Below are 15,295 nucleotides of genomic sequence, written 5' to 3'. Positions count from 1 at the left end.
GAAAGGAAAATTTGGGTAGGAAAAGATGAATTCCTTACCAAATTATGGGATGGGTTTCGTAGAGAATTCCGAGACGAACACGTGGCCGTTGACGGCTTATTAATCGGAGTTTCGGATCAAAAGTTATGTGAGGTTGAATTATTGAGTGAGGGTTTGGTCTTCTTCCTCCTCCCTCATGCAAGCTTTCAGCGTGGGTTTCATTTGGAGGAGAGAGGAAGACCTGAAGCTCTTTTATATTATTGGGTTGGGCTGGGCCTTGGGCCCAATACGGGTCCGGTTTGTTCGGTTCGGCTCGTTCGGTCCAATTTTGGTCCAAATTCTTTAAATTTAGTGTCAAAATTCTTGTTTTAATTAGTTCTACCTCACTAAATCATAAAATTCTATTTTTAATTTATTTGATTAATAATTAATTTATTAGCTAATTACTCACTAATTACTCGGAGTTTACAATTTTAAAAAAATTGGATTCATTAATATTAATCATCAGGATATAATTTTAATAAATTACCGTCACATAAAATAAAATATTAAAATTTTTAATTATTATAAATTTAAAATTTTAATTAGTTGAGTTTTGTTAAAAATGTTTAAATTTAGCATATATTTTTTGCTAAGTTTTTCAAATGTTTTTTGAAAAGAAATAATAAATTCATTAACATTAACCTTTAGGATATATTTTTAGTAAATGATAGTTTATTTTAAATATTTAACTAAAAGAACAACAGAGTGTTTAATAATTAGCATATGTTAACTAAGTTTTATTTAGTGTTAATTTAGATATCTGTTAACAAATGGTGTTATTATTAGCCTTAATGGTTATGTAAGAAAAAATATAATTGTTATTAATTTTCAATATATATTTTTAAATATTGATTATAAAAGATTAATATTAATATACGGGATATAGTTATCATTAACTGTTTGTATTTTTTATTGTAAAATTTGGAACAGACGAAGATAGATAAACGTAACATTACACGTGCTGAGGATTATATTATAGAATATTTTGAATATCATGTATATGTAAGAGATTTTTTTAATTTATTTTAGTGGTTAATAGTTAATAAATAATTTACTAATTATCAATTATTAAATTTTGTTGTATATTAGTATTTAATAATTATAATTGTTACTAAACTAAGTATTAATTTATTTTATATTATTAGTAATATTAGTTATTGATAGTTATAATTATTGACTGTTAATTGTTATTTATGTTTTCAGGGTTTAAGAGGTTTTCACACGAGACATTTACACCAGATAGACTCATATGATGTTAGGGTGGAAGAATAACTAAGAGAGACTTAATTTTATCATATATCTCAAATTGGGAGAATTGTGTCTCACAGTCCGACCATAGACCATTGGTTGAAAGGTGGCGTTCTGAGACGCACATGTTTCATCTTCCACACGACGAGTGCACGATTGCTTTAGAGGACGTCGCCATGATTTTCAGACTTAAAACTCACGATTTTTCAGTGACTGGATCAACTGATCATAGCACAAGTGGGTTAGAAAACCAGTGCATGAATTAATTTGGTAGTGTTCCTGGGCTGAATGACCATAGAGGAAGCGGAATTAAGCTGGCATGGTTCCGTACCCTAAAGCAGCGACAACATTTGACTAATCGACACAGTAAAGAAAGTTATGTGAAATGTCACATAATGTTGCTCTTTGGAACAACATTATTCAGTGACAAGTCTGGAATTACAGTGCACTAAAAGTATTTGCCGTTGCTTCGCGAGTTTTCTAATATTAATAAGTTTAGTTAGGGTTTTGCATGTCTTGCACACATCTATCGATCACTGTGTTGGGCATCACGTCATGATTGCAAAGACATGGATGGTCCTTTTGCATTGCTCCTTGTCTGGCCCTGGATACGAATGCCGTCAATATTGCCTCTTTTGGTGGATACCAACTTTCCACTCGCTCGGAGGTAAACTTGAACTAAGATGTGAATTTAGTTATTTTTGTTGTAGTATGTACTTTCTAATGTGAATTTGAATATGTCAGGTGGAATGATTATCAACCCACCATCGAGCAATATAGAAATTGGACAACCTTCGACGCCAGGAGAAGGTTGGATGATCTTTCTCCAGACGGGATACATGTTTTGTCATTTGGATCTTTACTTATGTTGATTTTGATTGATGACTGCATATTTATACCTTTAAAATGTTTTACAATTTGTGTGGATGCATACAGTCCCCACCAGGTTGCGCCTCATCTTATTCCACTTGAGATCAACGAAGGCGTTGAGCTATGGAGTGCAACTGTGCCTCTAATATGCTTTGAGGCTATGGAGTGGCATCCCACTGATAGGGTTAAAAGACAGTTTGGATTTTGTCAAGACCCCCTGGGAAAAGCTATAAAGCTTGGAATGTCTCATAACATAGTGCTGACGGGTCCAAAAAACAAGAACTGGGGAGCAGTCCATGAGAAATGGATATCACGATGGACAAATGGTTCTGCGTGCTTTCTGACAGGTCAACACGTCGATAACTATCAACAGTTCGACCAGTACATGAACTGGTACATTGATACATTTGGTGATCATCTGCGGCTCTCTGAGCGTGCACCGCAACAACTAGTACACCAAGAGCAACCACCACAGCCAATGGTCAACCAATCACCACGAACACAACAACCACCACAGCATATACAACCATCATATCCACCACAGTATGCATACTCACCATACACATACCCATCATCACAGCAACAACTATACCAACCGCTATATTCGTACCACCACAATTCCATACCAACCGTACTCAGGGGAATGTGCAAAACCTTCCGCACAACCATATATACCATCATACCCATTATACACACAAGAAGTTGCACAACCTTCTACAGAGCCTTCCGCACAGCCATACGGCCAACCATCCATCATGTGCGAAGAATATATAACGACACAGCCACCTTAATATTCATTGTCACAATTACTAGGTATAGTGGCACATGATGAAGAGCAATATAGGCACATTATTGATTGGGTTCATGGTCCAGAGTCATCTCAGTGGGTGAACGATCTATTGTCTACTCCAGACCCTATACCTCATGCCTTAAGTTATTCCTGGATAATGTCTTTGGATGCGAGACATCTACCACAGTCCTATTTTGAGCACTCTAGGTCGTCGACGTCTATTGATTCAGTTAGGAGTGTCCATAGGGGACTTGGATGTTGCAATACTCAAACAAGGATTTCCATGCCTGGGGGTGATGAGGAGGACAACGAGGATGCAATTGACGAGACTCCTATAGGTGACGATGCGGTTGCTGACACTTTACCAGGTGAGGATGAAGTTGATCAGTTTGGTCCAAGTAATGATGTGGTTTGTGCTTCTTGTTTAGGTGATGATGTGGGCGATGAGACTAATTTAGGTAATTTAATTGTTATTATTGATTAGAGTTGTATTTATTATTATTTAAGATTAGTATTTATATTGGTGTGAATTGATCGTTGCTATATTTATGTTTTATTTGTTATCGCGTACGTGTCCACGATAAAGGTTACGACCTTAGGGTTGACCCAGTCCGAAAGAGTAGATCTAGATGGAGCTCGTCATTAATTAAGAAGAGGGTAAAAAAAGGATGCTCTAAGGTGGCAGAAACAGTCAAGAAAAGTATCTTTAAATAAATTAACTCAGATGTTTAAGGTTTGGGTATGTGCAATGTTATTTTGTACGACGTGTGTTGTTTTAATTAATTCTATATGACTTGTGTTGTTTTAATTCATTCTATATGACTTGTGTTGTTTTTTGAAATTTTAGCAACAAGAACTTGAAATGTGAACTTGGAAATTAACTTTAGCAAAGTAACCACAACATGACTCGATACATTCAAAAGAGGCAAACTACAATTGAATATAAGACTGAATAAGGTACTGGATACAACTGAAATCACAAACTGTCGTAATATGACAACTCTTAATTTGGAGTCAAGCCACTAGCACTAGCTCCACCACGGTGCGGGCATCTACTTCAGCACTGACCCTCACCTCCACAAAGTCTACAACGCCTAGGACCACGTAGATCACGCATATCCATCTCATTCAAGAAGCGAATTTTCTTAGAACGACCTTTGGTCACTCGCTTGAAGTGGGGATTGGGTACTAGTCTTGGTCCTTGATGCACAGGACATGTTGGGTTTTCTAATGGCCTGAATCGGGTTCTATATACCTTACGAATCTCTCCAAAATCATATGTACCTCATGCATATACTGTTTTCAATCCAGGCGTTGATTTTCACAACAGGTGAAGACATGACGACAAGGAATTCGGTCCACCTAAAACTCTCTACAATCACAATGCCGAAGATGAAAATTTACAACAAACTCCAAATTGCTCGGCCTCTCGCGCACTTCAAAGACCTCGTTCTGTCTATCAAATAAGTTAACTTGGATGTTTTTTGCTGCGTGCTGATTTGACTGAATTTTCTCCATTGCACATTTAAAGAATAGATGACCTACAATTAAACGAGCTTTAGCCTCAGCCTTCTTTCTTGTGGAAAATGCATTTAGCATGTAAAAGGTTGGCTTAATGAGAGATGTGATGGAAAGATTATGTGCCTCTTTTAGTACTCCATTAATGCACTCCACTAGGTTGGTTGTCATATGGCCCTAGCGATGTCCATCATCATATGCCAATGCATACTGCGATGGGATATTGTCGAGCCACTGCTTGTAAGCCACGCCCCACTCACATAATCGTTGGTAATGCATATTGAATTCATACATTGTTCTCAAATATCCTATGTTGACGATCAGCTTCTGCATATTCAGTGCTTTGAAACTCCTTAAGAAGTTAGATGCTATGTGTTTGATGCAAAACATGTGAATAGCTCTCGAATATTGCCATGCTTCATTACGGCCTACAGCTGAGATAATTGACTCATGACAATCAAAGATAAGGCCAACACCATCTCGATTAACCACATGTGTTCTAAGATGGCTAAGAAAAAAGTTCCAGGCATCGGCAATCTCACCCTCAATTAGAGCAAATGCAAGAGGCATGATATTCCCATTCCCATCTTATGATACTGCAATTAAAAGAGCCCCTTTATACCTTCTAAACAAGTGTGTGCCGTCAACCTGGACCAGTGGCTTGCAAGTTGCAACTTCTGAATACTTTAATACAAGGGTAGAAAGTCCAAAAGACTCGCGTCAGAATTCGGAATACTTATGAATACTTTAAGACAAGTTTATCATCATATATTTATAATTTTAAAGACTTTAATGCTTGTGAATTTAAAAATTATATATATTATTTAATATTTAATAGTAAAAAAAGAAGATTTAGTGGGTTTGGCTGCTAGCCAGCCATTAGACGGGACGGGACGGACTTTCCCATTTGCAACTCCTACCTAATAATAATAATAATAATTAACATTATCATCGTTGTTACCGGTGGTAATAATAATAATAATAATAATAATAATAATAATAATAATAATAATAATAATAATAATAATCCTCGCAACCCGTAACGGTAACAACTCTAATAATAATACAAATAGTAATGCTACTAATCATAATAATAATAATAATAATTGTTACCTGTATTGACGTATTTAGAAAATTCTGATGATGTATGCATGTCATCAAAATTTAAAAGTATGCATGAAAAATAACTCTCCAGATGAATGTTGATCCGCTAGTATATTTGCAACACGAGCAACATCTTCTTCAACTATTATATCCTCTTCCTCCACATTTTCAGTTGGACTAACAATTTTATAATTATCTTTAAACTTTGTCACTTTAGTATTATAACCCGTCTAGTTTATGTTAGGTTCTAGAAAATCAACATCATCGATTTTTTCGAACTCAACATACAACTCAATAAGTGAGGCCTGTGTTCTACTTTGGTAGTAAGTAAAAAATATTCCTTACGTACTAGCTTCATCAGCCACACACATTATTTGAAATAGAATGAAACCGCCAAATACTAACACATGTTGCCTATATAAAATATTTGTTGCTCTCTTTAGCACTTGATGATCTACACTTTGAAAAAGTATACTCTTGAGTCCTTCATATGTTATTGAAAGAGGAACAACAATAACACATAGATTCTCATATAAAAAACTCACTCCCTCATGTTTACGAGACAAAAACTGACTATTGTAGTATATTTTTAAGCTAACATAACCTTTCATTTTATATATTCATTACACTCACTCAAAAAAAATTTTCACACTCTCTCAAACTGGAGAACACTTAGAACAAAGCTCTCATAGTAAAACAAAGCTTTCAAGTTCCATTTCTGCATTTCACCACAACTTAGCACTTCTTTTATAGTTGAATTTATATTTTTTTATTCTTACGAGCACAAAATGTCTTTTACTTTTTTACTTTTTCTACAATCGTGAGCGACGTTTTGATCATATAATATTTTAAAAATTTGCCTTTTAACAAAATATCACCGATGTTTTTCTTTTTGTGAATTAAAAAAAATCAAACATGAAAAATTTTTAAAAAATTCTTTGATATGAAAACATCGCTGCCATTTTTCATTTACGTAATTAAAAAATTATTATTTTCACACAAAACGTCATCGACGTTTTATTCCTTTCAAATTAAAATATCCAAATCTCTCCCATAGTAGAAAGAGGATCATGCACTCAGCTCAAATCTACAAAAAGCCAAAAACTATCCTTATGCAATTATCATTTCTCTCGGGTGAACTAAATTACTTTTTTTAATAATATTAATTTTGAGTTGTTGGGTTTACTGATTCTGATGATTTTGAGTTGCTGGGTTTAATGATAGTATAATACTGATTTTGTTAATTGTTTCTTGTTTTAAGTTGCTGATTTTTTGAGTGAGTTTTGCTTATGGTTAAATTTTTTTGGCTGTATGATTATGATTTGTGATGATTAGTGTCTTTGTTTAGTTGAAAACTTGTTTGTTAATGTTGTTCTTTTAGTGGTAGAACATTATGTGCTTGTCACTTATGTGCATTTTGATTTTTTTTAGTTACAAATTTTGATGTTTGAAGTTGTTTGTAAATTTTTAAAGACAAATTATGGATAATTTATTATGGGTAATTGTGAAATTTTGAATTTTATTAGATTGAAAATTATTGAATTTAAATATTTAAGATTATATATCAAATTTTTAATTGTTTTATTTAATTTATAGTCAGAACCAAACCGGTAATCAATCCGGTCATATGACCGGGTCACTAGTTCAACCGGTGGATCACTAATTCACCTGGTTAACCCGATCATAATTAAAAATAAAATAAAATTATATAAATAAAATTAAAATAATGTCTTAGAATTTAAAATATAAGTCTTTACAAATATTAATAATTTAATATCAATTTTTAAACATAACTAATGATCTAAAAAAAGATAATAAATTAGTCACTAGTACAACATACTTTTTCAATTTAAATCAACAAAGACGAGTGATCTCAAAGTCGGTATCAATATCTTCATAAGACAAATTTGGAGCTTGATCAAAATGAGAAAAATGTTTATCTACATTTGTGTATTTTTCACAAATCAATATCAAGAATAATTCGTAATAGCAAGTCACAATTAAAATAGTCAAGCAATTGATACCAAGATCATCTAAAGTTGGTTGAATTGACATATTTGCCAAATCATGTCGTAGAGCATCAACCTCTTCAGGAGTTAAAAACGGTGGTGAATCTTCCAATATCCAATCCAAATGGTCATTAAATGCATCAAGACAATTTGGATCATAGCTTTACTTTCTCGTTTGATTCCTATGTTATCCATTTATATAGTTACTAAACTAAAGATTAAATTTTAATGAACAATAATTTTTAAAAGTAGATAAATATTTAAAGAAAAATACCTTTGTTGTAGCCTCAAGTTATAATGAACGAAAACAAGATTGTTAATCTTTTGATGTTCTAACCGATTCTTTTTTTTGTGTGGATGTGTTAAAAAATACTCCAATTTTGCTCACATTCCGAAGAACTACAAGTTTGACTTAAAACATGAATGGTTAACTTTTGTAAATTTGGTGCTCCAGTTCCATAAGATTCCCACCATTAGTCTTAAAATCAAAAGAGACAATGCATTACAATTAGCTTTTGTTAATAAATAAACTAATAAAGAAAGATAAAACCAAATAAAATATTTACCTGGCATCACTGTGTTTTGTTTATGTAGTGCAGATTGTCTTCCAAAATTATCTTCAACATTTTTATATATTCTCATCTCACTTGTCAACTTAGAATTCAATTCTGGATTACCATAAGCATATTTCTCAATTACATCTAGTAGGCCAGAAGTGCTTTGCTTATGTTTTTCAGCATTGAATCGAAAAGCAGGATTTAACCAATAGCCAGCAGCATGAAGATTTTTGCAAAGTTGTGAATCCCCATGAGTATCCAAAATCTTCAAGTAAGGCTCCACAATTTTCTTTCTTCGTTGAAACCTCTTCACCATCTCTTCTCTAACCTTATAAAAAGCTTGATAAAGAAAATCCATTGCAGCTTTATCTTCACTATCCACAATATGGAGCACATGAACAAATGGCTCAATAAGTTTGACAATATCCGTACATTAATTCCAAAACTTAAAGTCTAAGAGTTGATCCACAAATGTTTTAGCTTTAGCTTCTTTGGCATAGGTTGTGATTGTCCATTCTTTAGAAGTGACCGTAGCTCATAATGCATCTTTTTGAGCTAGAATACTCTGCAAAACTATAAAATTGGTAGCAAAGCAAGTTGGAGCTGGACGAAGTATTTCTCGCCCACCAGTAAACTTCCTCATCAGATACAATGGATGACAATGATTATATATGTATTTAGTAATTTTGGAAGCATGTGAAACGGTCTCACTTACCTCATCCAACTTCCCAATATGTTGCAAAATCAAATTAATACAATGCGCAGCACAAGGAGACCAACACAACTTAGGAAATTCAACTTCCAACAACCTTCCAGCAGTAACATAATTTGCAGCATTGTCCATCACTATATGAACAACATTTTCAGGAACGACAAATAAGACAACATCCTTAAAAATCTTAAACAATAAATGAGCAGCCTTGGAAGCATGAGAAGCATCAACTGACTTTAGAAAAATCGTTCCTTCAGGACAATAAACCAAGAAGTTAATTAAAGTGTGCCTACAATGATCAGTCCATCCATCAGCCATGATAATACATCAAGTTTGCTTCCGAATTTTACGATAACGTTCAATCATCTTTTTTACATCATCCACCAACTTGCTCAACAAATACCCACGAACTCTACCAAAGTTTGGACCCTTATACCTTGCACCATGTTTACAATAGCATCAATCATTGGTTGGTAATATGCTGAATTAATTGTATTAAATGGCATAGAAGCATCAACCATCCATCTTGCAATGGCAATGTCACATTTCTCCACAATTTCTTTACTTTGCAATACACTTTTTACAGTTGGTTGGGCTCTAGGTGTTGTTGAAGATGGAAAAAAAAGTCTCTATTCCAATAGTTTTTTTTCCCTTTCCTAGATGTAGGTGGTGGCAACCTTGTTCTTGAATGTTGTTGTTGTTGTGCTTCAAGCTCTTCCATTCTATCAAATTCTCTTTCAACTTCATCACATGCACCATAACTTTCTGCATAATTTTCTTGAGTTTTCCTCTTTTTATTCATAAATTCTTCAATATTTTGCTCAAATTGATTTCTTGAGTTTTCCTCTTTTTATTCATAAATTCTTCAATATTTTGCTTAAATTGATAGGCAATAGCTGGTGGCACCTTTTTACACTTCTCAACATTTCTTTCTTTTCCAGCCAAGTGATAATTAAATCGATTAATCCCACCTCTCCTAACAGGTTTGTCATAATATATGCACATCATAGTGATTTTTTCTGATTTTTTCACAATTTATTTACAATAACCCCAAGCAGGATCAATCTTCACTCTATTATTATAAATTCTTTGTTGTAATATCAGGAGCTGCCGATGATGCTTGTTCTTGAGATGGTGGCGTGTTTGATGGTGTTTGAGATGAAGGCATTTTTTAAATTCTAGCAAAAGAAACAAAAGATTTTTTCTAAGTGAGTTTTTAAGCAACAGAGCAACAACCACCAAAGTTCACTAATGATAATCAACAACAAATTTAACTATTCAACCAAAGTTCACTAAAATTTTCTTAGGTTCAACAACTCTAAAAAACCAAATACAACAGCAGCAACTACCAAATTCAACAACAATTCTAACTAAAATTTGCTTAGATTCACCAACAACAACTCTAAAAAACCAACATTCAATAAACAGAAAGAACAGGAACTCTAAAATTTGCTCACATTCACCGAAATTAACATTGGACCAGAGAAAGAACAGCAACAACTCTAAAAAACTAAATAAAACAGCAACAATCACATTCAACAATCACCAGATTCACTGAAATCAACATTGAACTATAGAAAGAATAGGATCAAAAACTGGAGCTCACCTGGTTAAGAAGACGACTACCACCACCACCACCCAAGGGAGCAAATACTGCTTCACTGGTTCCGACGAAGGGGAGAGATGAGAGAGTGATGAGGTGAGGGTGAGGGGCTGCCGACGCCGAGCTCGAGAGAGCAGAGAGACAAGGCTGGCTGGGGTTACCAGAGGGGGTGGTTGCACTCAGAGTCTCAATTAGTGGCTTAGGGTTCATTCAAAGAGGGTGGGGGCACTACAACAAATAAGGATTTTCGCAACGGTAAAAAACCGTTGCCGTAGATAAAAAAACCGTTTCTAAAACTTTAGGCAACGCTTTGGCAACAGTTTTTGACCTGTGGTATATGCGGCCGTTACCAATGCTCATAGACAACGGTAACAAAAAAACCGTTGCCACAGTTACTGGCATAGACAACGGTTTTGAAGGAAAATTTAAACAACGGTTTCGAACCGTTACTCAATAAGCAACAATTTAGAACTGTTCTTATTAATGATCCAACGGTTTAAAACCGTAACTGGATAGGCAACGGTTTTAAACTGTTGTAGTTTTATTATTCACATAGCTAATGGTTTTCAAGCGTTACTGTTGGTGTCATTTTTCGGCAACGATTTTAATACCATTGCCATTTTATAATCATCTAAGACAACAGTTTTAAAGATTTCCATTGGTGTCGTGTTTTGGCAACAGTATTAAACCGTTGCCATTATGTAATCATCTTGACAACGGTTTTAACACCATTGTCTTTTGTAACTTTTGACAACAGTTTTTTTGTAATATATAATTCTTTATTTACAATAGTTTTCTCATGAATGAAATTAATTTCAATTTTTTTAATTATTTAGTGTCAATAAATAATCTAAACTATTTGAATCAAGTCACTAAAGAAAAATAATTGAACATTTCCCATCAAATTTAACTTATAAAAATTGTTGTAAGATCCACAATCACATTATATTATCATTGCAAGATAACATAATACTAGTCTAGGTCATAACTACTTGTACTTATATCATCATCATTTTTCCAAATACCATAATACTATAGCCTAAGTCATGACAACCTCGAACTATATCATCTAATTTTGCAAAAAATATAATAACAAAAAAAAGTTGAAATAGCTAAGTAGTAAATAGATTTATCATCATGTCCCCAAATTTATCAATTTTACTTTGTAATATTTGCTTTTAAAAATTTGACCTTAATCAAGTTCGATTTCCCCTTCAATATAGTTTTCCTATAAACAAAAAAATCAAATATAAAACTACACATCTTTAATACTAATAATGTTAAATAAAAATGTTTAAGAGATAGAGAGAACAAACATATATATCATAGCATTCTTCTATTTGGATACACAAAACAATTGAATCAACATCATCATAATCAACCATTATTTAAGATATGATAACATAGAAACTTTAACAACAAATAATACCTCTTCATGCGCATCATTGTTCATATTGCCTAAAGTGCTTCCTAATTGAGCAGCTAACATGTCAAGGTCCACTTCTGAGCTTTTTTTGTTGTAGCATCAACTTAACAAGCGATTTTAGTTCATCTACTTCTTTTTGCATCACATCAACCTTACCCTCTAATGTTGCTTTCTCAGTTGCATGTTGCTGCTTAAGGGTGGCAATTTCTTCATTTTTCTTCATGTTGAAAGAATCAGGAATATTCAAATGAGGAATCGCTTCTTTCAATAATTCAAGTAGAGCAGTAAAGGATGCGTTGCTCCAACCATTAAGAGTCTTCAACATATACATTCAGATAACGAATGATAATGTCAAAAATTTTTTACAACCAGGATATAACTCTTGTTTTCCTTCTTCAAGCAAGTTATAAAACTTTTTTGCATCTTCGTTTGGCTCATCACCATCTTTATCTCCTTCAAGCACATGTCGAAACGTCTCGTTAGCAGCCTATGAATGTCGTCGACAAATTCGTCATTGACTTCAACCTCATCAGGATCACTATCCATGTGACTTATCCTTTCGCCATGATGAACCCACACAGTGTAACCTTTTTGAAATCCCTTACTTATTAGATGATCATAAACTTCATCCCTTCGCCCCAACTAAAGTTGTTACATATAGAACAAGGACAAAGAATTTCTTGTCCTTGTGGTCTACCTTTAAAAAAGGCAAAATCCAAAAATGAATTAACACCATGTTGGTAACCCTCAGTATGTCTTGGTAAACTAGTCCACGTTTTGTCCATTACTTTGTCAACTAAAATAAAAGAAACGAACATATAGTTTAGACTAACTATAAGTGATTTTTTCAAACAAGAGCTTATTACTTCTAAAGGATTTCTAGAAGTCAACCACAAATGTTCAAAAGAGAACATCTCAACCAATCATGAAACTAACAATTTGTATCAAACAAACTATGCAAAGAAGCTTAAGCAATCAATCAATCACTAAATATTCTTAACAATTAAGTCTTCAAATGAATTTAAAAGGATAATATATTAAATGATTTACCTGTAGTGTAGCTCAATGTCTAAGATAGTGGCAGCTATAGAGAGATGCACTATTTGATTCCCTTTTTCTGGTTTTAAAGAGGCAAACTACAACAGCAACAAAGAATAAAAATATAAGCAATTTATAACCATAACTCTAATACTAATGTTACTATCCCTTCTATGACTACACACTAGCATTATCACCTATAAATCAAACAAAACCCACCAAAGACACTAGTTACCACGTAACCAAAACACTTTTCTGATTTATGACATCCAAAAATTAACAACAAAATCAAACTTATTTGCATTGAACAATTCAAAAAGACTCAAAATAATAGCACATGAGTAAAACCAATCTACCATATACAAATCTTCATAATTGTGGTAATATTTTTCTATTTTAAATCAATGACCAAAACAGAGCAATGACCAAAATCAAAATTAAAAACAACACAAAATCAGAACATTTTCAGGTAACCAATTATCAAATCAAAATCAGAATAGCACTATACCAAATCAATATTAAAATCAAAATAAAATCAAAATAGCATTTCCAGAGAATCAATTTCTAAATCAAAATCACATAGCATTATACTAAATTAATATAAAATTAAGTTTAAAATCAAAGCAAAACCAGAACAATATTTTCAGAAAACTAATTACCAAATCAAAATCATAACAGTATTATAACAAATTAATATTAAAATTAAAACAAAATCAGAGCAGCATTGACAAAGAACCATTACCCATTTTGTGTCTATAGGAATTATGCAAAAACCTAGCAAATCATAGAATTCCTAGCTGCTTTAAGTATATGGCATTATATATTCAACTTCTGAGGTGAACTATTACAATAATATACATGAAGCAAACATCACACAGATGGAGTGCAACTTTCATACCACTCTATATGAATAGAACGAACCACCACGAAGACTCCTCCACAAGCCCACAAGGACTGACTGAAGCGGCCGCTGCCGTCAAAGAGATTGCCAACCGCGCTCCAACTTATCCCTGGATCGGTGGTCTCTCAAGACGCCATCTGCTCTCGAAACGGCTAAGATGAACGTCTGTCTTTGCCTTTTTTTTTCGGGGGGATCTTGGGCCGTCTCTGCCTTCAACTGAAGCAACTGTTTATCTCTTAGGCCTAAAATTGGGCCAGAAAATCAACATTAAAATCAAAATAAAATTACAGCAGCATTTCCAAATAATAATTTAGTGAACAAAAGCAACAGCAAAAGATTAGCAAATCCCACATTCCCATACTTTATTCCGCTCCCTAATCGCAACACCATAATCAGTTAATCACGTCTCATCTCAATCCAAACTCTAATAATGTTTAAAAATCTAAAGGTTCAGTAGCCAATTAGCCATCCAACTTAGGAAAGATTCATAGATAAATAAACATTCAAGTTGTTATAATATTTACCAAGCAAAGAACTTGCAAGGCTATTGTTCTCCACAAATTCATATACCAATATTCGATGACTACCCTCGACACAGCACTATTCAAAAGGACTGAAACAAACACAAATAAAGCAGAGACAAAAATGGCCAAGGCAAACACGCCCTAACTAAACAAAAGAAAATCAGAGACAAAACCCACTTACCACAGACCCACAAACGGCCAAGGCAGCAAAGCAGCAGCAGCGAAGGAGAATCACAACCCACAATCAGCCAAGGCAGTGAAGCAGAAGCAGCGAGGTAGAAGCAGTGAAGCAGAAGCAGAACAGGGGAGAAGCAGCGAAGCAGAAGCAGAACAGGGGAGAAGCAAGGAGGCCGCGGAGAACGGAGAAGCAGTGACGCCGCAGAGAGGGGAGAAGCAGCGACGCCGCGTAGAGGAGAGAGTCAGCGACTCCCGGAAGTGAAGGACACAGCGACGACTTTGGAAAGAAGGACGTAGCGACGATTTTGGGGAGAAGGAAGCAGCGACGATTTCGGGAAGAAGGACGGGGCACCAGAAACTCTTTCTTCGACAATGGGTTCGGCCTACATGGTGAGCTGCAGCGCGATGATGGTCTGATGCCTGAGTTGATGTGGGTTAGGGTTACATTGATGTTGGAGGGAGGAAGAAGAGCGCGCTCTGATTTCTTTTTTAAGAGATCAGTAAAGTCCTTGGTTTTTTTTATATTTTGAGTAGAGTCCTTGGTTATTATCTTAGAGAAAATTTTTTTTAATAAATATTTAATCTTTATTTTAAAATTATTTTAATTTCATTTTTTTATAATTATATTTATTATATTTATTATATATTTATAATAAAAATATATAATATTTATTATAAATGTATTTTAACTTTATTTTTTCTATAAATAATATTTGTTATATATTTATAACAAAAATATATAATATTTATTATAAAATTATTTTAATTTTATTTTTTTGAAAAATAATATTTGTTAT

The 15,295-nt window shown here is 33.7% G+C and overlaps 1 long non-coding RNA gene across 2 annotated transcripts; it reads right to left on the bottom strand.

Annotated features, from left to right (window-relative positions):
- Positions 1–7,773: 7,773 nt before the first annotated feature.
- LOC107614463 (uncharacterized) lies at positions 7,774–14,998 on the bottom strand. Of its 2 annotated transcripts, none has more exons than XR_002352843.2 (5): positions 14,503–14,998; positions 13,795–14,039; positions 12,909–12,994; positions 10,436–12,654; positions 7,774–10,007 (listed from the first exon to the last, which is right to left on the bottom strand). It is a non-coding gene; the product is annotated as an uncharacterized LOC107614463 (long non-coding RNA). The 2 variants fall into 2 exon arrangements; XR_001614454.3 differs by having other exon boundaries at positions 7,780–10,007; positions 11,862–12,654.
- Positions 14,999–15,295: the final 297 nt, after the last annotated feature.

Source organism: Arachis ipaensis, chromosome B8 (assembly GCF_059453495.1).
Source record: "Arachis ipaensis isolate K30076 ecotype BB chromosome B8, ASM5945349v1, whole genome shotgun sequence".
In the NCBI taxonomy this organism is placed as follows: Eukaryota; Viridiplantae; Streptophyta; class Magnoliopsida; order Fabales; family Fabaceae; genus Arachis; species Arachis ipaensis.
The sequence above is the reverse complement of the archived record's forward strand: the minus strand, read 5'-3'. Positions and strand labels throughout refer to the sequence as shown.